The sequence below is a fragment of the Monodelphis domestica genome, chromosome 1 (assembly GCF_027887165.1).
Source record: "Monodelphis domestica isolate mMonDom1 chromosome 1, mMonDom1.pri, whole genome shotgun sequence".
Classification (NCBI taxonomy): domain Eukaryota; kingdom Metazoa; phylum Chordata; class Mammalia; order Didelphimorphia; family Didelphidae; genus Monodelphis; species Monodelphis domestica.
The window spans coordinates 566,579,793-566,603,860 of NC_077227.1; the positions used below are offsets into that span (position 1 = coordinate 566,579,793).

The 24,068-nt window shown below is 36.1% G+C and overlaps 1 long non-coding RNA gene across 1 annotated transcript in view; it reads left to right on the forward strand.

Moving 5' to 3' along the window:
* LOC103104879 (uncharacterized) overlaps nucleotides 1-21,719 on the forward strand; it is a 42,358-nt gene extending 20,639 nt beyond the window's left edge. The window contains exons 2-3 of the long non-coding RNA XR_458849.2: nucleotides 17,538-17,632; nucleotides 21,159-21,719. This is a non-coding gene — a long non-coding RNA (uncharacterized LOC103104879). The remainder of the gene's footprint in view (nucleotides 1-17,537; nucleotides 17,633-21,158) is intronic.
* Nucleotides 21,720-24,068: the final 2,349 nt, after the last annotated feature.

Sequence of the window (24,068 nt, forward strand, 5' to 3'; positions counted from 1 at the left end):
TTCTCTGGATGTGGATATCATTCTTTCTCATGAGTCCCTCAGAATTGTCCTGGATCATTGCATTGCTGCTAGTAGAGAAGTTCATTACATTGGATTGTACCACAGTCTATTATTCTCAGTGTATAATGTTCTCCTGGTTCAGGAGAACAGGAAACTGGAACCTGGAACAGGAGAACTTTCACTGTATCAATTCCTAGAGGTTGTTCAAGTTCACATGGAATTCCTCCAGTTCATTATTCCTTTTAGCACAATAGTATTCCATCATCAACAGATACCACAATTTGTTCAACCATTCCCCAATTAAGGGACACCACCTCATTTTCCAATTTTTTTCCACCACAAAGAGTGAGGCTATGAATATTTTTGTATAAATATTTTCCCCTAATATTTCTTTGGGATATGGAGTTGGTATGGCTAGGTAAAAGGCAGGCAGTCTTTTAAAGTCCTTTGGCCATAGTTACAAATTGCCCTCCAAAATGGTTAGATCAATTCAGAACTTCACCAGCAATGCATTAGTGTCCCAATTTTGCCACCCCCCTCAACATTTAATTATTTTTCTTTGCTGTCATGTTAGCCAACCTGCTAGGTGTAAGATGGTACCTCAGAGTTGTTTTGATTAGCATTTCTCTAATTGTGAGAGATTTAGAATGCCTTTTCATGTGCTTATTGATAGTTTTGATTTCTTTATCTGAAAACTGCCTATTCATGGCCCTTGCCTTATCATTTGGAGAATGGCTTGATTTTTAATACATTTGATTTAGCTCATTATTAATTTGATAAATTCAAATTTCATAAGAGGTTTTTGTTATAAACATTTCCCAGTTTGTTGCTTCCCTTATAATTTTGGTTGCATTGGTTTTGTGTGTACAAAACCTTTTCAATTTAATGTTATCAAAATTATTCATTTTACATTTTGTAATAGTCTCTATCTCTTGCTTCATCTTAAATTCTTTCCTTTCCTATAGATCTGACAGGTATACTGTTCTATGCTCACCGAATTTACTTATAGTTTCCCGCTTTATATTTAAGTCATTTACCCATTCTGAATTTATCTTGGTATATGGTGTGAGATGGTCTAATTTTCTAATTTCCAAAGTTTTTTTCCAATTTTCTAAATTTCCAATTTTCCCAGCATTTTTTGTCAAATAGTGGGTTCTTGTCCCTAAAGCTGGGATCTTTGGGCTTATTGTATGCTATTATGCTGAGAACATTTATCCCAAGTCTATTCTGATGATCCTCTTCTCTGTCTTAGCCAGTATCATTGCTTTATAGTACAGTTTAATATCTGGTAGTACTAGGCCACCATTGTTCACATTTTTCCCCATTAGTTCCTTTGATATTCTTGATTGTTTGTTCTTCCAAATGAACTTTGTTATAATTCTTTCTAATTCAATAAAAATGTTTCTTGGTTGTTTGATAGGTATGGCACTGAATAAGTAAATTAATTTTGGTAGCATTTTCATTTTTATTTTATTAGCTTATCTTACCCATGAGCAGTTAATGTTTTTCTAATTATTTAGATCTATTTTTAATTGTGTGGAAACTGTTTTATAGTTGTGCTCATATAGTTCCTGTGTTTGTCTTGGCAGATTCCTAAGTATTTTATATTGTCTAGAGTAATTTTAAATGGAATTTCCCTTTTAAACTCTTGCTACTGAGATGTGTTGGATATTTATAGAAATTCTGATGTTTATGTAGGTTTATTTTGTATCCTGCAACTTTGCTAAAGGCATTTTATGCAGACCATCATATAATCTGCAAAGAGGACAGTTTGATATCCTCATTGCCTATTTTAATCCCTTCAATTTATTTTTCTTCTCTAATTGTTACTATTAGCATTTCTAGTACAATGTTAAACAACAGAGGTCATAACAGGCAGCTTTGTTTCATTCCTGATCTTATTGGCAAGACTTCTAATGTTCCCATTGCAGATGATGCTTGCTGATGGTTTTAAATATTTACTGTTTATTATTATTTTTTAGGAAAGGTCCTTCTATTCCTAAACGTTCTAGTGTTTTTCAATAGGAATTCATATTCTTGTTGCAAAAATCTTTTTCTGCCTCAGTTGAGATAATCATGTGATTTCTGTTCATTTGGTTGTTGATATGGTCAAATTATATGGATGTTTTTCCTAATATTAAAACATCCTTGCAATATTTATGATCACTTGCTGGAGCTTTTTTGCAAGTATTCTATTAAGGTTTTTTGCTTTCATTAGGGATATTGGTCTGTAATTTCCTTTGTTAATTTTGTGGTTGAACTGAATATTTAATTGGTCACCAGGGATTTACTTTCTAAATCCCAAAAATGAATTACTAAAGTCAAATGGAAATTATGGTAGTTATTTTACAATAGAGGGAAGATATTAAGGAAGAGTGAAAGAGAAGGAAAAGGGAGAGAGAGAGAGAGAAAGTTCCAGTTTCCTCTGAGTCAGGTAGGGATTCTAAGGCCCCAGTCAGGGGAAATGAGTCTCAAGTCTGATGCCTCCAGAAAGGCCAAGGAAAGGAAGTCAGCCTTTATACTCACCACATGTCAGTTCAATCAGCACATTCTGTATCAGCCTCAACTCCAGTAGAACTGCTTCTTATAGTAGGCTCCGCTCCAACTATATCTCTTTCAAACTTCCAGAAGAACAACCCATAACAACCAACTCCCAGAAGACTCACCTCATTCAGGCCCTTGTCTCTTTCTTTTAAAGCCTTTTTTCTTATGTCACTTCCCATAATTCCACATCTACAAATCACAGATGACACTCTGTTCTAGGACTGCTCAGAAGGCAGTTAGTAGAATCTAATTTGTTACCCACTATCACACAATGGGCAACAGACTTCCCACTTCCTGATTAAGTGGGATATTTACACCTTTGGTGATTAGATCGAACATGGGCAGATCCTTCCACTCAACTTTTAGTACTGTGCTTACAATTTTGGGGATTAAATCAACAAATAGACAGGGGATTATAATTTATATATATATATATATATATATATATATATATATATATATATATAAAATTTAATCTTCGAAAACAAGGAAGAGCTAAGTACCTTCATTGTTACAAGCAGGGAAGAGCCAAATCCAATCTTCATACCTTTCTCTTTCTTTTATCTACCTGGCTTTGGAATCAGTACCATATTTGTGTCATAAAAGGAATTTGGTAAAACTCCTTTGCTTAGTTTACCAAATAGTTTATATAATATTGTGATTAGTTGTTCTTTACATGTTTGATAGAATTCACTTGTGAATCCATCTGGCCCTCTTGATGTGTTTTATAGCTTTCTTTGATGGCTTGTTCAATTTCTGTTTCTGATATGGGATTATTTAAGTATTCTATTTCTTCTCTGTTAATGTAGGCAATTTACATTTTTGTAAATATTCACCCATTTCACCTAGATATTTATATTTATTGTCATATAAGTGGGCAAAATAGTTCTTACCCTAATTTCCTCATTATTAGAGGTGAGCTTGCCCTTTTAATCTTTGATACTGTTAATTTGATTTTCTTCTCTCCTTTTTTATTATATTAACCAGTATTTTATCTATTTTATTTGTTTTTACAAAGTATCAACTCCTGGTCTCATTTATCAATTCAATATGTCTTCTACTTTCAACTTGATAATTTCTGCTTTGATTTTTAGGATTTCCAATTTTGTTTTTATCTGGGCATTTTTGATTTGTTCTATTTCTAGTTTTAAATTTGAATGTCCAATTCATTGACCTCTTTCCTCTCTGATTTATTGATATATGCATTCAGGGATAGAAATTTTCCCCTGAGTACTGCTTTGGTCCTATAGCTTTTGAAATGTTTCCTCATTGTCATTCTCTTCAATGACATCATTAATTGTTTCCATAATTTGTTCTTTAACCAACCAATTTTGGAGATTCATATTATTTAATTTTCAATTAAGTTTTGATTTGCCTGCCTGTGTACCCTTACTAATTATAATTTTATTACATTATGATCTGAAAAAGTTGAATTTATTATTTCTGATTTTTTGTTTTTGTTTGCAATGTTTTTATGCCCTATTACATGATCAGTATTTCTGAATGTACCATGTCCTGCTGGAAAGAAGGTGCATTCTTTTTGTCCTATTTTTCTCCATATATGTATATTTTCCAAGATTTCATTGACATCTTTTACTTCTTTCTTATTTTTTTGGATTGATTTTTTTAGATCATGTAGGGGAAGTTTGAGGTCTCCCACCAGCATAGTTTTCATATCTATTTCTTTCTTAAGCGACCATATTTCTCCTTTAAAAATCTGAATGCAAAACTATTTCTTGCATATAAGTTGAGTACTGATACACTGAGTACAGTGAATAGAATATTCATTGCTTTTTATCAGGATGTAATTACCTTCCCTATTTGTTTTAACCAGTTATATTTTTACTTTGACTTTGTCAGATTTCATGATTGTGACTCCTGACTTCCTTTTCTAAGTTCATGTCCAATAAAATTTTCCCAAGTTTCTTACCTTTAACCTGTGTGTTTACATGTCTCATGTATTTTTTATAGACAACATATGGTAGGATTTTGGTTTTTAATACACTCTGCTATCTGGTTCTCTTTTATGGGTGAGTTCATCCCATTCACATTCACAGTTATGATTACCACCTGTGTATTCCCCAGCATTTTGATTTCCTCTTTTAGTCCTGTACTTTCTTCTTTTACTATTTCCTTCTATTAGTTCTCCTCTTCCCCAACCTTATTTTACTTTCTTTCATACCCTCCACATTCTCATTCTCCTATATTTCTCTTTAAGGTTTATAAATCACCCTCCCATTTTCCCCTTCCTTTTAATGCTTCCTGTCCCACTCCCTTCTTCCTTATTCTCTCTCAACTTCCCTGTATGGTAATATAGAATTCTACACCCCTATAGATATATATGAGTGCTCTTCCCTCTCAGAACTGATTCCACTGAGAGTAAGTTTAAATATTACCTCTTCCTCTCTGTCTCATATGTATTCTTCCCTCCCACTCTATATGTCTCTATATGGGGTATAATTTATATTATTTGTTTTCTTCCTTCAAGTTTCTCTTAGTGCATCCTCTATCCCCCCCCCTTTTTTACGCATCATATTAAACAACTTAGTACCACAACCTCTGTCTATGAATAATTCTTCTATCTACTATGATAATGAAAGCACTTTTTAAAGATTTATAGATATGATTATCAATTTAACTTTATTGAAGCCCTTAAAGTTTTTTCCCTTCTTTATACCTCTTTCCAATCAATTGGACCACCCTGAAAGAATTATTAACAAATTGATAACAAATTTGTCTGCTATCCCTTTCAGTAGAAAGGTCCAGATCCAGGTACTGACCTCCCAGCTCAATGAGCCAATCCATAAATTGGAAGGGGGTTTCATCATTAGATTGTGTAAGGTGATCAAATTTTGTCCAAACATTTGGTCTTTCAGCACATTCTTGCATTGCCTTGAGAATAGCTTCCCCTAGCATTGTTTAATTTTATGTATTGTATAGGAACATAATATTAGGATCTTGAGGTGGCCATTGTACTGCTTTGTACCTGCAGGCTTTGTTAACCTGAGAAATGATGTTATTTCTTTCACGTTCTATTAGAAAGGCCAGGCCTTAAGTAATTTTTCAACATCCTTATAGGAAGGATCATACTGGAAAAATATATCGGCCATATTTTTATTATACCTATTGGTTCATCTTCAAGCTAGACAGATCTCTTTTAAATTCTTTTATATCCTGGGGCGTGAAAGGAGTCGATTGTCTTAAATTCACCACATTTCCAGTTTGTCCTATTGTGGGCACTTCCCTTAAGGGTAAAATGTGTTCACAGGACTCAGTCTGTGTTCTCTGTTTTTTATTTGTTTGTGTGCTGACCGAGACAGTATAAGTAGGAACCAGTATGGTAGTATTTGTAAGATTACTGAGGCAGTACAAGGTTTTCTCAGGTCTGATGTTGGTCGTGGGCTGGCAGAAGGGATAGGGGATGACGGGGCATCAAGAGAAGAAGCAGGGGAGTTGGGAGGAGGATTAGGGAAGGTAAAGTTGGCCAGGAGGTACACAACACAAGAAAGGAGTTTTTCTACCTGAGACATCTGAGAAGGATCCATCTTTATTTCAGGAGAAATAGAATCTTCTCTCAGTAATTTGGAAACAGGTTTGTTCAAATTTGGATTTGAATTTGACATTTCAGGCTTGCAAAAATTCTAATTAGACACTTCAATGGGATCCTCCTTTTCCACTGGATCACGAAAAGAATGTTTAAAATTTTCTAATTGATTTTGTACTGCTGCTTATATTTTGGTTTGCATTTCCCAATTTACAGTCTTTTGCATCTTAACATTAAGAATTAGCAATAACAGATTACCTAGCAGCATTGTGTAAAGGAGACATTTGGAAACCTTGAAGGTTTCCATTTTGGCAAAAGTCAAAAGTCTTTCATGTAAGGCAATGGACATATTGCATGTATTTATTTATTAACTTGTTTATTTGTTTATTTATTTAACTATTTGTTTGTTCATTTATTTATTTGTGATAGTGTATGAAGAAAAAATTGCTATATACTGTTTTTTATTTGTGCTTCCCCCTGGTGGCAGAAAGACACACTGCAACTCAGTAGAAGGATTTTTTTAGTGCTCAGTGTTGGCCTCTAGTGGTTGGAGGAGCAAATTACTACTGGGGATAGCATTTGGAAAAGGGTTTTGTGGTTAAGGGGTGGAGTTAAGGCACTGTACTGGGGAACTAGAATGGAGGAAAGGGGTGGAGTTAGAGCTCTCTGTGGTGCCTTGCTTTAAAGAGAAGTTGGGTTTGGGGTTTGGGGGGGTTGAGAGTTGCCTGATGAAAAGCAATTTTGTCCCAGAGTGAAAAATTGGAGCTAGGGTCAGTCAGGGAGCTTTTGAAGCAGATTGGGGTGAGTGGATGAGAGAGAGAGAAACTGGGTTTTTTTTTCCAGACCCCTGACTAAAGAAGTCAGATCCCCTGCTGAGTCTTAGCATGGCAGGGTTGTCAGGGATTAGGGTAAAGCTCCTGGGCTAGGTGGAGGAACCTTTGTTAAAGCAGAGGAGACAAACAGTGATGAAAATTGCTTAGTAGTAGAGGAAAGGACTCCCTGCTGGGCTGGGCTTGTTTTTTGGGGCAGGAAGTGTTTTCTTCTTTTTTACTTACCTGATGAAGACTTGAGGCAGAGTAGAAATTTGGGAAGATTTGTAGGTTCAGGACCTTCAGGGTCACCAAAAATATGTGAAGGGAAAAATGGAGGGAGAGAGAGAAATCAAGGGAAGGTAGTGTGAATCTTAAAATTTCTCAGACTCTACTTTAGAACATTTGACTGAGGCTATTCCCCATTTTAAACAATGTAGGTTCTTAGGAATGTATGTGAGAACTTTACATTACTATACCTATACTTAGGCATACTTTAGGGAAAGATAAAGTTGTAAAACTCCTTACTAAACAATGAAAAGGTACTTACCTCATACTTATAGTGAGGCAAAAGCCCTTAAGCTAGGTCTATTTTTAGATCTAATACAAAAGGGTGCTAAGTACCTATGAAGGTCAAATTAATCACTAAAAGGTCAAGCAACTTACAAAGGGCAAGCTTAGCAAAGAGGTGTGAAGTACTCAGAAGATATAATCTACTCAGAGAAGGTGAGAACTAAAGAGTGGTGAAAACTAAGAATGGGCAGTCCTAGGAAAAACATCTACTGTAATTGGTAGACATGAAAATTTAGGGAAGGTGACACAAGAGAAAATTTTCTTTAAAAGGAAGGAGCTTGAGGCCTCTGGAGATAGTTCATATCTGAAGCTGAATTGGAGGGTCTCTCTGAACACTGAAGTTTTTCTTGGAATGACCTTGTAGTGAGTGATTAAAGACTAACTTAGTTTTTCTCTTAAAGAGAAAGGCCTAGGCCAATTGGCCTAGGCCCTAGCCTTTCCTACTATTTCCTCTTACTCTGCCTCTCTCTCCCCTTACTTCCTTCATTCATATTAATTAAAATCTCCATAAAACCCAGCTGACTTGGGCATTTCATATTTGGGAATTTTTCCCATGGCGACCACTTATTTTTGATTTAACTCAAGACACTAAAAATTATCTTTACAGTTTTGGCAAATCAAAGTCTTGAATCTCACATTTTTGTGGACACAATAGCTGGGTCCCTATCAGCTCCTGGTAGCCTGATAATGAAATTGACCAGGCTTTTCCTTCTGTCTATAATTATGCTAGGGATTTAAATTAAATTTGAGCCAGACTTCATGGATCTTAAGATAAGTTTATTTTTGCTCTGAAAATAAAAGTCTGGAAAGTAAAAGAAAATTAGATCTCCCTCAGGTACCCAGGGACCAAAGGCTCTTAAGGGGGCATTGCTGCTCTCTAAAAAAAAGGCACCAAAACTACGGCTTCTCCCTTCTCCCTTATATCTTCTCAGACACCTCCCACAAAGAAATTGGGAGGTGTCTGAGGAAGTTGGGATAGAGGATCCTAGGAGATGTAGTCTCCCAGGGTTCATACTCATTTTTTAAAATTTTAAACATTATTTTATTTGGTCATTTCCAAATATTATTCACTGGAAACAAAGATCATTTTCTTTTCCTCCCCTCCCCCCATCCCCCCACCTTTCCCTCTCCCATAGCCTACGCACGATTCCGCTGGTTATCACATGTGTTCTTGACTCAAAACCATTTCCCTGTTGTTGGTATTTGCATTAGAGTGTTCATTTAGTCTCTCCTCAGTCATATTCCCTCAACCCCTGTAGTCAAGCAGTTGTTTTCATCCGTGTTTTTACTCCCACAGTTTATCCTCTGCTTGTGGATAGTATTTTTTAGATCCCTGCAGATTGTTCAGGGACATTGCATTGCCACTAATGGAGAAGTCCATCACCCTTGATTGTACCACAGTGTATCAGTCTCTGTGTACAATGTTTTCCTGGTTCTGCTCCTTTCGCTCTGCATCACTTCCTGGAGGTTGTTCCAGTCTCCATGGAATTCCTCTACTTTATTATTCCTTTTAGCACAATAGTATTCCATCACCAACATATACCACAGTTTTTTCAGCCATTCCCCAATTGATGGGCATCCCCTCTTTTTCCAATTTTTGGCCACCACAAAGAGCACAGCTATGAATATTCTTCTACAAGACTTTTTCCTTATTATCTCTTTGGGGTACAAACCCAGCAGTGCTATGGCTGGATCAAGGGCAGACAGTCTTTTATCACCCTTTGGGCATAGTTCCAAATTGCCCTTCAGAATGGCTGGATCAATTCACAACTCCACCAGCAATGAATTAGTGTCCCCAATTTGCCACATCCCCTCCAGCATTCATTACTTTCCATAGCTGAGCTGTGTTGGAATTATATAGAAATGCTGATGACTTATGTGGGTTTATTTTGTATCCTGAAACTTTGCTAAAGTTGTTGATTATTGGACTAGCATTTTGGTTGATTCTCTAGGATTCTTTAAGTAGACCATCATATCATCCACAAAGAGCGATAGCTTTGTCTCCTCCTTGTCTATTTTAATGCCTTCAATTTCTTTTTCTTCTTTATTTGCTACTGCTAGTGTTTCTAATACAATGTCAAATAATAGAGGTGATAATGGGCATCCTTTTTTCACTCCTGAACTTAATGGGAATGGATTTAGTTTATCCCAATTGCAGATGATATTAGCTGATGGTTTTAGATATATACTGTTTATTATTTTTAGGAATGACCCTTCTATTCCTATGCTTTCTAGTGTTTTTAATAGGAATGGGTGTTGTATTTTATCAAAGGCTTTTTCTGCATCTATTGAGATAATCATGTGGTTCTTGTTGGTTTGCTTGTTGATGTGGTCAATTATGTGGATAGTTTTCCTAATGTTGAACCAGCCCTGCATCCCTGGTATAAATCCTGCTCGATCATGGTGGATGACCCTTCTGGTCACTTGCTGGAGTCTTTTTGCTAGTATCCTATTTAAGATTTTTGCATCTATATTCATTAGGGAGATTGGTCTATAATTTTCTTTCTCTGTTTTTGGCCTGTCTGGTTTTGGAATTAGTACCATGTTTGTGTCATAAAAGGAGTTTGGTAGAATTCCCTCTTTGCTTATTATGTCAAATAGTTTGTATAGTATTGGAGTTAGCTGTTTTTTGAATGTTTGATAGAATTCACTGGTGAATCCATCAGGCCCTGGGGATTTTTTCTTAGGAAGTTCTTTGATGGTCTGTTGGATTTCCTTTTCTGATATGGGATTGTTTAAGAAATCTATTTCTTCTTCTGTTAGTCTAGCCAATTTGTATTTTTGTAAATATTCATCCATATCACCTAAATTGGTATATTTATTGCCATATAGTTGGGCAAAGTCGTTTTTAATGATTGTCTTAATTTCCTCTTCATTGGAGGTGAGATCCCCCTGTTCATCCTCGATGCTGTTAATTTGCTTTTCTTCTTTCCTTTTTTTAATTAAATTAACCAGTACTTTGTCTATTTTGTTTGTTTTTTCAAAGTACCATCTTCTAGTCTTATTTATTAGCTCAATAGTTCTGTCACTTTTGATTTTATTAATTTCTCCCTTCATTTTTAGGATCTCTAGTTTGGTTTTCTTCTGGGGGTTTTTAATTTGTTCGTTCTCAAGTTTTTTAATTTGCATTTCCAATTCCTTGATCTCTGTCCTCCCTAATTTGTTAATATATGCACTCAGGGATATGAATTTTCCTCTAAGTACTGCCTTGGCTTCATCCCATAAGGTTTGAAAGGATGTCTCGCCATTGTCATTTTCTTCAATGAAATTATTAATTGTTTCTAATAATTGTTTCTATGATTTCTTCTCTAACTATTTGATTTTGGAGTATCATATTATTTAATTTCCAATTAATTTTTGATTTGGCTCTCCATGTACCCTTACCAATCAATATTTTTATTGCCTTGTGATCTGAAAAGTTTGCATTAATTATTTCTGCTTTTCTGCATTTGAGTGCCATTTTTTTTGTGACCTAGTGTATGATCTATTTTTGTGAATGTGCCATGTGGTGCTGAAAAGAAGGTGTATTCCTTTTTGTCCCTATTTATTTTTTCTCCATATGTCTATTAACTCTAATTTTTCTAAAATCTCATTCACCTCTTTTACCTATTTCTTATTTATTTTTTGGTTTGATTTACCTAAATTTGATAGTGGTTGGCTCAAGTCTCCCACTAATATGGTTTTACTGTCTATTTCCTCCTTCAATTCTCCTAGTTTCTCTATTAAAAATTTGGATGCTATACCATTTGGTGCATACATGTTGATTAGTGATATTTCCTCATTGTCTATACTCCCTTTTAACAGAATATATTTACCTTCCCTATCCCTTTTGATCAGGACTATTTGTGCTTTGGCTTTGTCAGATATCATAATTGCAACTCCTGCCTTCTTTCATTCAGTTGAGGCCCAAAAGGTCTTACTCCAAACTCTAATTCTAACCTAGTGAGTGTCAACCTGCCTCATATGTGTTTCTTGAAGACAACAAATGGTAGGGTTTGGGGTTCTAATCCAATCTGCTATTTGTCTACGTTTTATGGGTGAGTTCATCCCATTCACATTCAAAGTTATGATTGTCATTTGTGGATTTGCTGGCATTTTGATACCTTCCCCTAGTTCTGACCTTTCTTCTTTAGCTATCTCCTTTTGAACCAGTGATTTGCTTTAGGTCAGTCCCACTAGTCCTCTTCGTTGAGATGCTTCCCTTTCTAGCCCCTCCCTATTTGTGCTCCCTTCTCCTCCCCCCTTCCCTTCCCTCCCTTTCCCTTTTTATGCTCCCTCCCCCCCTTAATTTTACTTTCTTTCTTGCCCTAATGGATAAGACAGAATTCAGGATCCCATTGGATCTAGATGTTCTTCCCTCTCAGATTTAATTTCACTGAGAGTAAGGTTTAACTAATTCCACTTCACGCTCTCTTCCTCTCCTTCTCATATGAGAGTTCTTCCCCTCCCCTTCCCATGTGTATCTTTATATGGGAAAGATTATTCTATTAAGTCCCCCCTATTTCTTGAAGTAAATTTTAGTATTATCGACGGTAACCCCCTCCCTTTTCCTTTCTTTGCCCCCACTTTCCTGAAATCTTCTTAATGCCCAATCTTTCCCTATGCACATTTCTTCTAACTACTCTTATGATGCTATAATTTTTGAGAGTTACACAAAACATTTTCCCCACATATTAATATATATAATTTGATGTAAATGTAGTCCTTATAGAAGAGAGTTTGACTTAAAGAAAAAGACAAGATTGATCTCCTTTTCTCTTTCTTTCATATTTACCTTTTCATATTTCTCTTGCTTTCTGTGCTTGGATATTGAACTTTCCACAGAGCTCTGGTCTTTTCCTAGCAAATGCTTGGAAATCTTCTATTTTGTTGAATGCCCATACTTTCCCCTGGAAGTATATAGTCAGTTTTGCTGGGTAGTTGATTCTTGGTTGGAGACCCAGCTCTCTTGCCTTTCTAAATATCGTGTTCCATGCTTTGCGGTCTCTTAGTGTGTTAGCCGCTAAGTCGTGTGTGATCCTTATGGGAGCCCCCTTATATCTGAAGCTCCTCTTCTTGGCTTCTTGTAGGATTTTCTCCTTTTCTTGGAAGCTCTTGAATTTGGCAATTACATTCCTAGGGGTTGTCTTTTGGGGATTTAGTATAGAAGGTGTTCTATGAACCCTTTCTATTTCTATTTTGCCCCCTTGCTCCAGAATGTGAGGGCAATTTTCTTTTATAATCTCCTGTAGAATAATATCGAGTTTATTATTTATCTCTGGTTTTTCTGGGAGACCGATAATTCTGAGGTTGTCTCTTCTCCGTCTGTTTTCCAGATCGGTGACCTTCTCAGTGAGATATTTTATGTTTTCTTCTAATTCATTAATTTTTTGGGTTTGCTTTATTGATTCTTGCTGTTTTATGATATCAGTTTCTTTGAGTTGCTTAATTCTGGTCGTTAGGGACTGGTTTTGCTTTTCAGCTTTGTCTGCCCTTCTATTGGATGCTTCGAGCTCTTTTTCCAATTGAGCAGTCTTATCTGTCAGACTGCTGATCTCTTTCTCCCATTTTTCTTTCCAGGTTTCCATCTTTTGGATAAGTTCCAGTTTGAGACCTTCCAGAGCTTGTTGATAGTTTCCATTTTGGGAGGCATGTTCTGATTTTTTTTGGATTTCCTCCTCATTTTCTCCTTTTCCTTGGGTACTTCCACCATAAAAGTTTTCAATAGTCACCTTTTTCCCTTTCTTCCTGGAGGCTTGATTTTGGGCCATGTGAACCATCCCTTTGGTGGTTCTATTCCCCTTTCCTTTTTGGTCTGGGTTCTGGGTGGTATGGGTGGGTTTTCTGTGAATTTAGGTTGCCTCAGACTAGTTCTTCCCAATCCCCAAAGTTTCTTAGGGAGCTGGTCCCCTGATCATAGCCACAGTGCCCATGTGTTCAGCTCCGCTCAGATAATCAGTGCGTGGTCCTCCCCTGTTGTTTAGCTCCTCCCAGATGTTCAGTGAAACTGCCCCAAGTACAGCTCCATGGACCCCCAATGCTCAGTGCTGGGTTCTTCCGTGAAACCGCCCTGAGTCGTTTTTTTCCTGGCAGTCCCCAGATCCCAAGGACCCTGGAGTGCCCCCCCAGACAGAGAATTTCCCCACTCACTCGCTGTCCCAGTGAGAGCTTAGGTAGCTTACTCTGGTTTGGTGGGGGAGTTGGGGGTGGGGAAAGGTGGCTCAGTTCATGTTTCTGTGCAAGCTTTTCCTCCTTCTTATTATGGTGTGGAAATGTTCAAACCTTCAGACACTTCCTAGCTGTGTGATCCTGGGCAAGTCACTTAACCTCCATTGCCTAGCCCTTACCACTCTTCTGCCTCAGAACCAATACACAATATTGATTCCAGGAAGGAAGGTAGGGATTTAAAAAATATATATAAATTGACAGGTATCATATTGTCACTAACCTATATTTCAGATTGTAAATTGAAGGAAACTGTGATATAGATTAGACCTTAGTTTTCTTGGTAAAGTATATGTCTTGCTTCATTTCATTCCTACTCAATAAACTCTCATGACTTCTATTACCTCTAAGCAAAGAGCTGGCTTTGGAGGCAGGAATGCCAAGGCTCAAATCTGGCCTTAACACTTTATGAGCTCTATAATCCTGTGGAAGACACGTAATTTTTATTTGTCTCAGTTTCCTCATCTGTATTACTGTGTTATTAAAGTACTAAAGACTATATTAAACATAAAGTACTACTTAAATATCAGCTAACTGTTATGATAGGAATTTGGTGAGGAATGAACAAAAGCGAACATATAAAAATTCAGATTTATTGGTTGGGAAGGGGAGGAAGGAACAGGAGTTAGGAGAAATTCTACAAGTTATCTTACTCTCTAATGTCTACAAATCTATCTAAAGCTATTTTATTAAGCTAAGCAGTAAATTTCCCCAATAACCAAATCTCACACATTGAGTCCAATCAAAAGGGCCAGGATCTTCAGTCGATTAGTGTCCAAACAGCCAGATTCAAAAGATTCCTCTCTTCAGCTGGCCTCAGGAGAAGCAGAAAACTGTTTTTCAAGCCTTTCCAATCAAGGTCCTTCCAGGAGAGAAGTGTGTCAGTTGGGATATAGAACCTTTCCCCAGATCTCCAGCTTTAGGCTCCCATGTGACTATTAGTCACATGCTCCTGTCAGTCACTCACTCTGACTTATGCACCACTCAGTTTGTTGCAAAACGTTCTTTGTCTAGCACACATCACTACTAGATATCAAAAGAGTTTTAGCTAGACTTCAGCTTGATAGAATTTAAGACAGCTGAACCCTTTGCCTCTCGAGGTAGATTTTATTCAGAGGAATGAAAATCAGAGGGTTTAGATCAAAGAAGTACCTAAATTAATTACTTCCATTATAATATAAATATATAAAGAACCTGAAGCTCAGAGAGAGAAAGGAAATTTTCTAAGGTAACATAAATTCCATAGACAGGATCTGAACCCTGGTTTTATAACTCTTCATACAGAGTTCTCTTTAAATGGCAATATGGCATATTTTGTTGTTTGTCTATAATCAACTGACTTGAAAAGCGGTCAGGACCAAAAAAAAAAATGACCAGTGGTGACCACACAATGGAAGACCAGAGGATATTCTCAATTCTAGAAACAGATATGGGATATGAAAGAAATATATAACCGGTAGTTCTAGCCAGGAATGAAAAGAACAAAGGAACTGATAGAAAAAAGTCTTTTGTAGGCCAAAAAGTGAAGGAAGCAAGAGGTAATATAAATCATTTAAGAACTAAATATTTGTCATATATCTACCCTGGGATTCTGAGTTGTGCTCAGTTGTGGGAATGTAACTATTAAAGTAATGCAGTATTGTGGAAAGGAAAACTAAAACAAGTTCTGGACTTTATGCCACTGAGTTAGAACAAACAACAGTGGGAATATTAGAGAGAGAAGATATTGACAAGACAGACAGTTGGTGGGGAAAGGGGCAACTTGGAGTGGCAGTTGGTCTTCTGACTAGTACTTCCTTCCTGGCCCTGGAACTAGTAGGAGTCTCTCCCTCCCTGTCTCTGGATAGAAGTGCCTCTATTTTCTCGATTTTCCCAACTGTGTACTCTCCCTGGATTCCTATGATCCTGTCATCGACAAAAGGATTTAAGGGAAGCAGTTTGAACTGTGAGGTCGGTCTTTAGGGGCTTCATCCTGAAGAGACAGGCCCACCAGCTCTGAAGGTCAAAACTTTCTTCCTCTTGCTATCTACTGCTAAAGACTTTGAACTTAAGAAAGCTATCATTAGCATAGACAGGAATAAAAGCAACCCTTCACCAGCCTGTGAGGCCTGGCCTCAGCTCAAAAGCAGAGAGAGACTCAAACCTCATCTAGGTAAATCCCTCTTCCCTCTTCCCTGATACCTCCACAATCCAAACTTGTTATTAAAATTTATCTTTATTTGAATATCACAGTCAGATAAGAGGACTAACATTTCAGGGGACACAGAGGGAGATGAACTTCAGGATAGCCATTCAACTCTAAACTGTCCTTATTGGATCCCTGCTGGGCAACCTTGGTCAGGGGAAGGCCAGTCTCTCAGGAGGGTCTGTACTTACCTGCTCTGGGACATCTTTGGCATCAATCCATAGAGAAGACATCCCTGCAGGCTATCATAGGTGGCCAATTTCTCGGGAACCCCCCTTTTTTTTTTCAAAAATAGCCTCTTGGCAGGGGGCATCTCTCTCCTTTTGTCTCACTGGCAGCCATATTACCTCTCTCTCTTCAACTCTTCCATTCCCTGCTACAAACCTTCCATATCCCCTGTTCTTTATATTCTACCCATTTTCTCTATAAATATTACAATGTCCTGTTAATATAAATATTATAATATCCTGTTACAAGATACAATAATCACTTCACTGGGATTCCTTGGGATCTGACTTTGAATCTTAGCTCTGCAATTCACACTATGTCTGAGACCCCAGGCAAGTCAGTGAACTCAGTTTCCCCATCAATAAATTTGAACTTCTTTAGAGAACCCTTCAGCTCTCATCCAGTTAGGATCCTACAAGTCTTGGTGTGATGCTGAAACTGTGTTGGAGATGTCCTACTCCAATGTGCCCTGGATTCTTAGGATATTTAGAGTTCTTTTAAATACGTAATAGTTTCTCAATACCATTCTCCTCCAAGAGCTTTTGCCTCCTGGTCATAAATGTGGCACTTGTCCAATTAAATAAAAGTTGTTCTCCTAATGAGCTCAGTAGATTAAGTAGTTGAAACTTGTTTTTCTCTTTCAGATAGGGAGATCCCAGTTTTAGTCCCAGGAAGTGAATCCTCTATATCAGCATTTCCACCTTTTTTTTAGTCAGTATATACCTTATCTGTGCCAGTAGAGGAGAAAATTATAAAGAGTATCAAAAAGCCAGGCAGAAGATCCTCATGGTGCCTGGTTAGTTGAAATCTGAGGCCAGCTCAGGAGAAACTAGTAGTAAAGAATTCAAGTAAAGCCAGACTTGTCAGGGGTTGTTTTTTTTTTCCGTCTTTGGCTGAGTTCACTTCAGTTTTCTCACACTTGAATATAACAGAGGGAACCTTCTCAAGAGCCTGGATTGTCCATGTATTTATATAGCTAGATAACTACTCAATAGGGGACATTCAGGTGTCAAAAATAGGTGTAGCCACACTGAAATTCTATACAATGCTACATAATATGTAACTAGAAAGGAGTCCAAGTCATATATGGCCCTGCAGAGGTTGGGGAGGATCAAATTGAATGTTTTGGTTCAAACTACTTCTGTCACAAGCAAATACTTCCTTTAGAGAGAATTCTCAACCAGACTTTCCCATCCGAAATGCATGGAAATATCTCAATTTCTGTCTTTAGTAAGGCCAAGGAGATTCGTCCATTCACAAGTTTGGAGTTCAACTATTTTGAAAGACAGATTGAACAAAATATTGTACATGATTCCAAGATATTTAGGGGGCCACGTGTTGGAAATTGACTCTCCTGACATGGTGTTTTTCTTGCTTTAAAAAAAAGTGCATTGAAATATATGTGTTCACCTCTTTACTGGTTATAACAACTAATAGCAATTTGTTTTAGGATTTTAGGGTAGATAATTAACACCTTTCACTAAGAGGAATGGGCAGAGGAGGGGAGAACTTCATGGAGAAGAGCTCTGAAAGAATATATGGCATGTAAGTGACTATTTTTTTTATCAGAATGAGAACCCCTATGTTTTTCAAAGGATATGAAGAAGGGGAGGTGATGAAATACATTTTAGTGCAAAAGTATTTTTAGACTCTATAATTTTTTCCAAAATTCTATGTGGGATTATGGAAAATTATGAGCATTTTCACTACATAAAAAGAAAATAGTAGAGTGTAAAGTCAGTTTTTGAAAAATGTTGGCAAGACCTAAGGTCATGTAAGAATGAAAATTAAAAAAAATAGATAAAAGGTTAAAAAGATAAGAAAAAAAACTTTAAAAAAGTAATAAAAAATATCTTTAAAAGCACTGAATTTCTTGCTCTTGGGTTCTGAAAAAATAATTCTTTAATGTGCTTATAAAAGAGAGAGAAATGGCACTGAAAAGAATAATAATGTGGAAAATGGATTGAGAAAATTGTCACCCAGAGAAGATGCATGGATTTTAAAGATATAACTACATTTAATCTCTATAGTAATTACTCAATCAGTAGATAATACAAATATTATTATCTCAGTTTTATAAATTAGTTAACTGGCATTTTATGTGATGAGTTGACTTGCCCAAATTGGATGAGTCAATCAGTGTTTGAGCTATCTGGAAGTCCAAGTCTACTCTATTCAGGTCCAATTTTTTTTTTCCATTACACATTACATTAAGTCAAGATAAATGGCCTATAAACCATCTCTTAGTGGTAAATGTAATGTAATATGAACATTTTCTCTAATGGAAGCCTTGCATCTCAGTGCAGGAGGACATGAACAAGATAAAGCTTTTTAATTCTATTTGTAACTATATGATATTTTACATGACAGTATAACATAGTATAACATGACAGTATATATACATGACATTTGTAAGACTAAATCTAACTTTCATCTCTGATCTCCAAACTACCTTTCCAAACTTATCTTAAATGATTCTCTCTTATTTCATTTATGTCTTGGCTGAAATGGGCTTCTTCATTTTTGAGTACCTATCTCTCCCATCTTTCATTCTTTGAATGTATTCCTCCACTTTTCTTCCCAAATCCTCAACCTCCAAATACAGTTTAAAACAAAACAAAGCAAAAAAGTAAAAACACTTTTCTTTCCAAAACACTACACCTCTAGGTCTGTTATTTTCATTTTTTTCCTTCAAAATTCTAATCATTTTTTCTGAAAAAAAACAACAACTTTTTTTTGGCTTTCTCTGCCATCCTCCAGCCTTCAAATGTAAATAATATTAGCCTTTTCACTTTTCTGATAGCACTTTGAGATTAGTGAATAGAGGAGTTACAAACTATATTATCATTTAAATTTTTATATGTAATATAAAATCTTCTATAATAATAATCTTCTATCCACATAGAAGACTGTAGACTTCGGGAAATGTAGATAATTATTTAATCATTGTATTCTAAAGAAATTTTTTAAACATCCCCCCCCCCCAAATGAGAGCTGCCTAAAGGTGTAATATGCAACCTGAATAGGTGCTGGGATGCACAAGAGTAGAGATCTTCAAGATACTATATGATATCAATGGGATTCTTTTCACATGTGGGTTAGACAAGATGACTGCAGAGCTCACTTACAACTCTTAAATTCTGTTATTCTCTGATTCTGTGACTGTGGACAAGTTTATTTAGAAAAGGGTAAAGAATGACTGGAAATGTATCAAATACTAACTTAATAAATTAAAATTTAAAAAAGACATATCTCAATGTCCACTTTTGTCAGATTGAGATGATTGCTCACTGTCAAATCTTTCCCCTCCCAATTGAGCATAGAAAATAGCCTTGTGTCATTTTCTCTGAGAGTGAAGAGATCTGTTCTGTAGTCCCTGTAAATCCCCTTAGACGTGGAAGAGGTGAGGGTTTGCCAGGAGAATTTTCAACTTTATGGAAGTTCTACTGTCAAAAGAAGTATGAGTTAAGTTTCTCTGCTGACTTTGGCAGTGACGGTGCATTACCTTTCTTTCTCACAACTTTGAACATCTAACTTATGTGCCACTAACATTTTCCCAGGAAAAAATGATGACCTATAATTTAGAGTTTAATTTGAAACTGAGTCATATGAGCTCTCAATAGTTAGATATGGAAACCAAGGATCAAAGAAAGGAGCCATCTAGTCTGCTGGTATTAATTACCCTGTGACTCCCTTATGGAATAAAAACATCAATAATCATTCTAAACTTGGGTACAAGATTGTCTGGGAAATAATCTTGGTGCCATTGATGCCTCATCAATTCAGGTAACCTATTTTTAGCTTCAATTTTTTGCTGTGTTAGTCATTGAAGATAAAAAGATGAAAATGACTTGACCCTTGTCCTCAAGGTTCTCCTGGTGGTGTTTGGGACAAAATGGAATTCTATTAAACATATACCCAGATAAGTATAATACAATAGGTGGGGGGGTGAAATGTGCAAAGCAACCAAGATGCTCCAGGAATATTGGAAGAGGGAGAAAAATATTTCAGCCAGGATGGGTTCAAATAAAATATGGTATCTTGACTAAGCCTTCTAGGTTCTTCCTAGATTAAAGCCAGGAGTTGGATCCCAACACACTTCACTTGTTAAAGTGATATGGAGTCTTTTGAGAGATGATTAGACTAGATTTTTCCTAATGCCTTTTCATAGTGTCATAGATGTATAATTTTTAGAGGTTTCAGAAATTACCAAATTTAAACTCCTAAATACAAGCATAGAAAGATTAAGTGACTTATAGAGCCACTTAATTAAGAAAGTATAGTATTAAGATGGGATCTAAACTCATTTTATGAAAGTGTTCTTAGCACTAATACCACAATGACCAGACATTCTGTCTGCCTATAGGATCCTGCCCTGAATTTCCCTTTTTTGGCCATTTTAAAAGAGAAAAGAAAGAAAAAAAAAATCCAAAGCCAATCTCCAGAATCAGGGATCTCAGTATTTTTGCCACACTACTCCCCTCTATTCAGGATGACAATGAACCTTGAACTCCAAAGTATACACTGATTTCATGAATTCCATCCTGTGAAATGTATGCTTGCCTCTCCCAAAAAGGACTTTAGGCACCAATTGCATTGATAAATGATACAATGTAGGATGTCACAAAAGCTTTAATCTATGAAAGCTATTGAAGCTCAAGATTGTGGGGTCATTCTGTACATGCAAAACCATTAGGAAACCATTAAATATATATATATATATATATATATATGTATATATATACATATACATATAAATGCCAATTATTATTGTTGTTGCTATTTTTGTCATTGCTAACTATTACTATTATTTCATCTCTATTGCAATATTGATTCAAACTCTGTCCTGATACTTTGCTTTTAGTGAAGCTAGTTGGGAATACAGTTCATGAATTATTAAATGGTTCAATTTAGGAAATACTTAGTTTTAATCCTGCCTCACAAACTCACTGTATGAGCAAGTTTTTATTCATACTCTTAAATTTTGCAAAGCATTTTATACAAATATTTTCCAATTTGATTCTCACAAACAACAATGGAGGGTAAGCATCTTTATTATCTCCATTTACAGGTGAGGAAACTAAGAAAGAACCTGAGTGAATATCTTAGTGTGACACAACTAGTAAGTATCTGAGACCAGAGGTGAACTCAGTTCATCCTTACTCAAAATCCAGTGCTGCATTCATTGGGACATCTAATTGCAGAGCCTATTGCTGGTTAAATTATTTACCCCCCTCAGTCTGAGTTTCCACATTTATAAAATGGAGATTAATCATGGTATCTAGTATAGAACTGAAAAGAGAAACAAAAGTGATAGTATCTAAAGTGATCTGGAACTCTGAAAAGGTACATAAATGTTATTCTTTCTAAAAAAACCACTTTGCTGAGCATAAAGATATGAAAGTCAAGGGTACCATCAACTTATTTATTTACCTTTCTTTTCTGAGATAGTATTTTATTTCCCCCCTATTACACTGTAAAACGTTTCCAGCATTTTAAAAAAGAATTTTGTCTTGAATTCTCTCCCTCTCTCCTTCCCTCCCACCCCTGTGGAGATGCTAAGCAATTTGACAGAGATTGTACTTGTGCAATCATGTAAAATATTTTCCCATGTTAATTCTTTTGTGGAATGAAATTTGAATAACACAAATTAAGAAAGAAAGTGAAAAAAGCTTTCTTTGATCAGGATTCAGACTTGGTCAGTTCTTTTTCCAGAAGCAGATACATTTTTTACCATTAGCCTTTTGGGTTTGTTTTGGATCATTATATTGATGAGTAAAGCTGTTATTCACAGGTGTGCATTGTGTAATATTTCTGTCACTGTGTACAATATTTTCCTGGTTCTGCTTACTACATTCTGCTTCCATTAGTTTAAATTTTTGAAGGATTTTCTGAATTCCTGCTGCTCATCATTTCTTATATCTCAGTAGTATTCCATTAAAATCAATACCATTTTCCAACTGAAGGTTATCTCCTCACTTTACAATTTTTTGCCCCCACAAAAAGAGCTGATCTAAATATTTTGTCCAACTGAAAAATTAAGTCCCTATTATTATCTGCAGTCTGGAAAATGGCAGAAAAGTTGTAAAGGTCTTTTGGAATGTCAAAGACTTACATTTTAACATCTGAAAAAGGGGTCAAAATCTGAAAAAGGTTTAAGCCAGGGTTCCAACACAGAAGTTTTTTCACTAGTTAGAATAGACTTGTAAATTACTCTTCCTGAACACCTGACTCTACAATTGTGTTACTACTCATTTCTTTATCATTGTAATTGGATGCTAATGTTATATTAAAACCTTTCCTGTTTTCCTTTGTTTGATGGACACCCTGAAACCCCCTGATGCTGAAAAGGTGTAATAAATGATTCAGTTAGACACACACACTCTCTCTCTGTGAGCTGCCTTGCTGACACCATGTTGCAGACCTCTCTGTGTCTCTTGTCTGTTATTTGTTGTATGTCAATCCTTCCTTCGTCTTTAAACCTCTCATCCATTGTTCCTCAGTCTTTGGCTCCCCCTCTCTTAGGGGAAAGAATGCACACAGGATTTTTGGAGACAATGGACCTCTTTGGACCATTTCATCTAATAATAGCACTCAGCATTCCTTTAATCTAGTATGGCCAGTGTTCTTAGAAAAACCTGGAAACAAAGTTGGGATATAATCATAATTCAATATCCCATTGATTTAACAAACATCTATTAGGTACCTATTGCCTGGAGAAATCAATGATAGTTATGTAGGATAAAAAGATGAAAATGACTTGACCCCTGTCCTTGAAGTGCTTACATTTTAATGTAATATGAAGTTTGTAGGTTGGGAATATATTGTATATGTAACCAGGTAAATGTAAAAAAAAATGTAAAAAAAAGTGGGAGTGAAGTAGATAAAGAAGGCCAAAGTATTCTCTAGGAATATTTGAAGAGACTGAAACATTTTTAGCTGGGAATATGTAATGTGAGCTGAATCCTCTAGTTTCTTCCCAGTTCTGAGGTTGTAGGAGCTTGACATGCAAAAAAAAGTTTTTGGAATATGCTAGGCCATTTTATCCTTAAGACCCACTTGTTGCATCATTGCATCAGAACTGTGAGGTATTTGGATAAATATTTGTATTACCTATGGAGGCTATAGATGGCCACATGAGACTTATTAGAGGATGCATGAAAGGAGACAAGTATTGACATCTTTTATACCTCCTCCTGCCATCCTTCTCACAGAAAGACTTAGATTCCTATCAGGAGTTTAAGCAGCAGGTTTGGAGCACTGACTGGACACTTTGATCTCCTCAGAGAAAAGAGCTAGATAGAATTATATCTATCTACTTTCTTAAATATAATTATTGAACACCCACTTCCAATACTTTCAGAGATGTATCACATGCATTCACCCAGGTCTACCATGTAAATTAAAAAAAATACTTAGAATTTTTTTCATGGTTACATAATTCATGATTTTTCTCATCCCTCTTTTCTCCCCTTTCTTGGAGCCAACAAGCAGTTCAGCTGGGTTATGCATGTGTCATTGTTCAAAACCTATTTCCATGTTATTCATATTTGCAGTGGAGTGACCTTTTAACATCAAAACCCCAATCACATCCCCATTGAACATGTGATCAATCATATGTTTTTCTTCTGTGTTTCTGTTCCCAAAGTTCTTTCTCTAGATGTGGATAACGTTCTTTCTCCTAAATTCTGCTGGATTGATTGTCCTGGGTCATTGCATTGCTGCTTGTAAGGAAGTCCATTACATTCAATTGTGCCACAGTATATCTTTCTCCGTGTACAATGTTCTGTAAGGGGGGAAGAAGGGCATAATTATATAAAAAAAGGTTGAACTGGATTACATTTAAAAATAGGGTCACCAGGAATTTAATTTAGTCCAAAGAGATTTATTTACAATTTATTTACAAAATATAGAAAGAGTGAAGTAAGAAAATCAGAGAGAGGATAAGGGTTAAAATATCTAGCCTAAGCACTAAGTAATT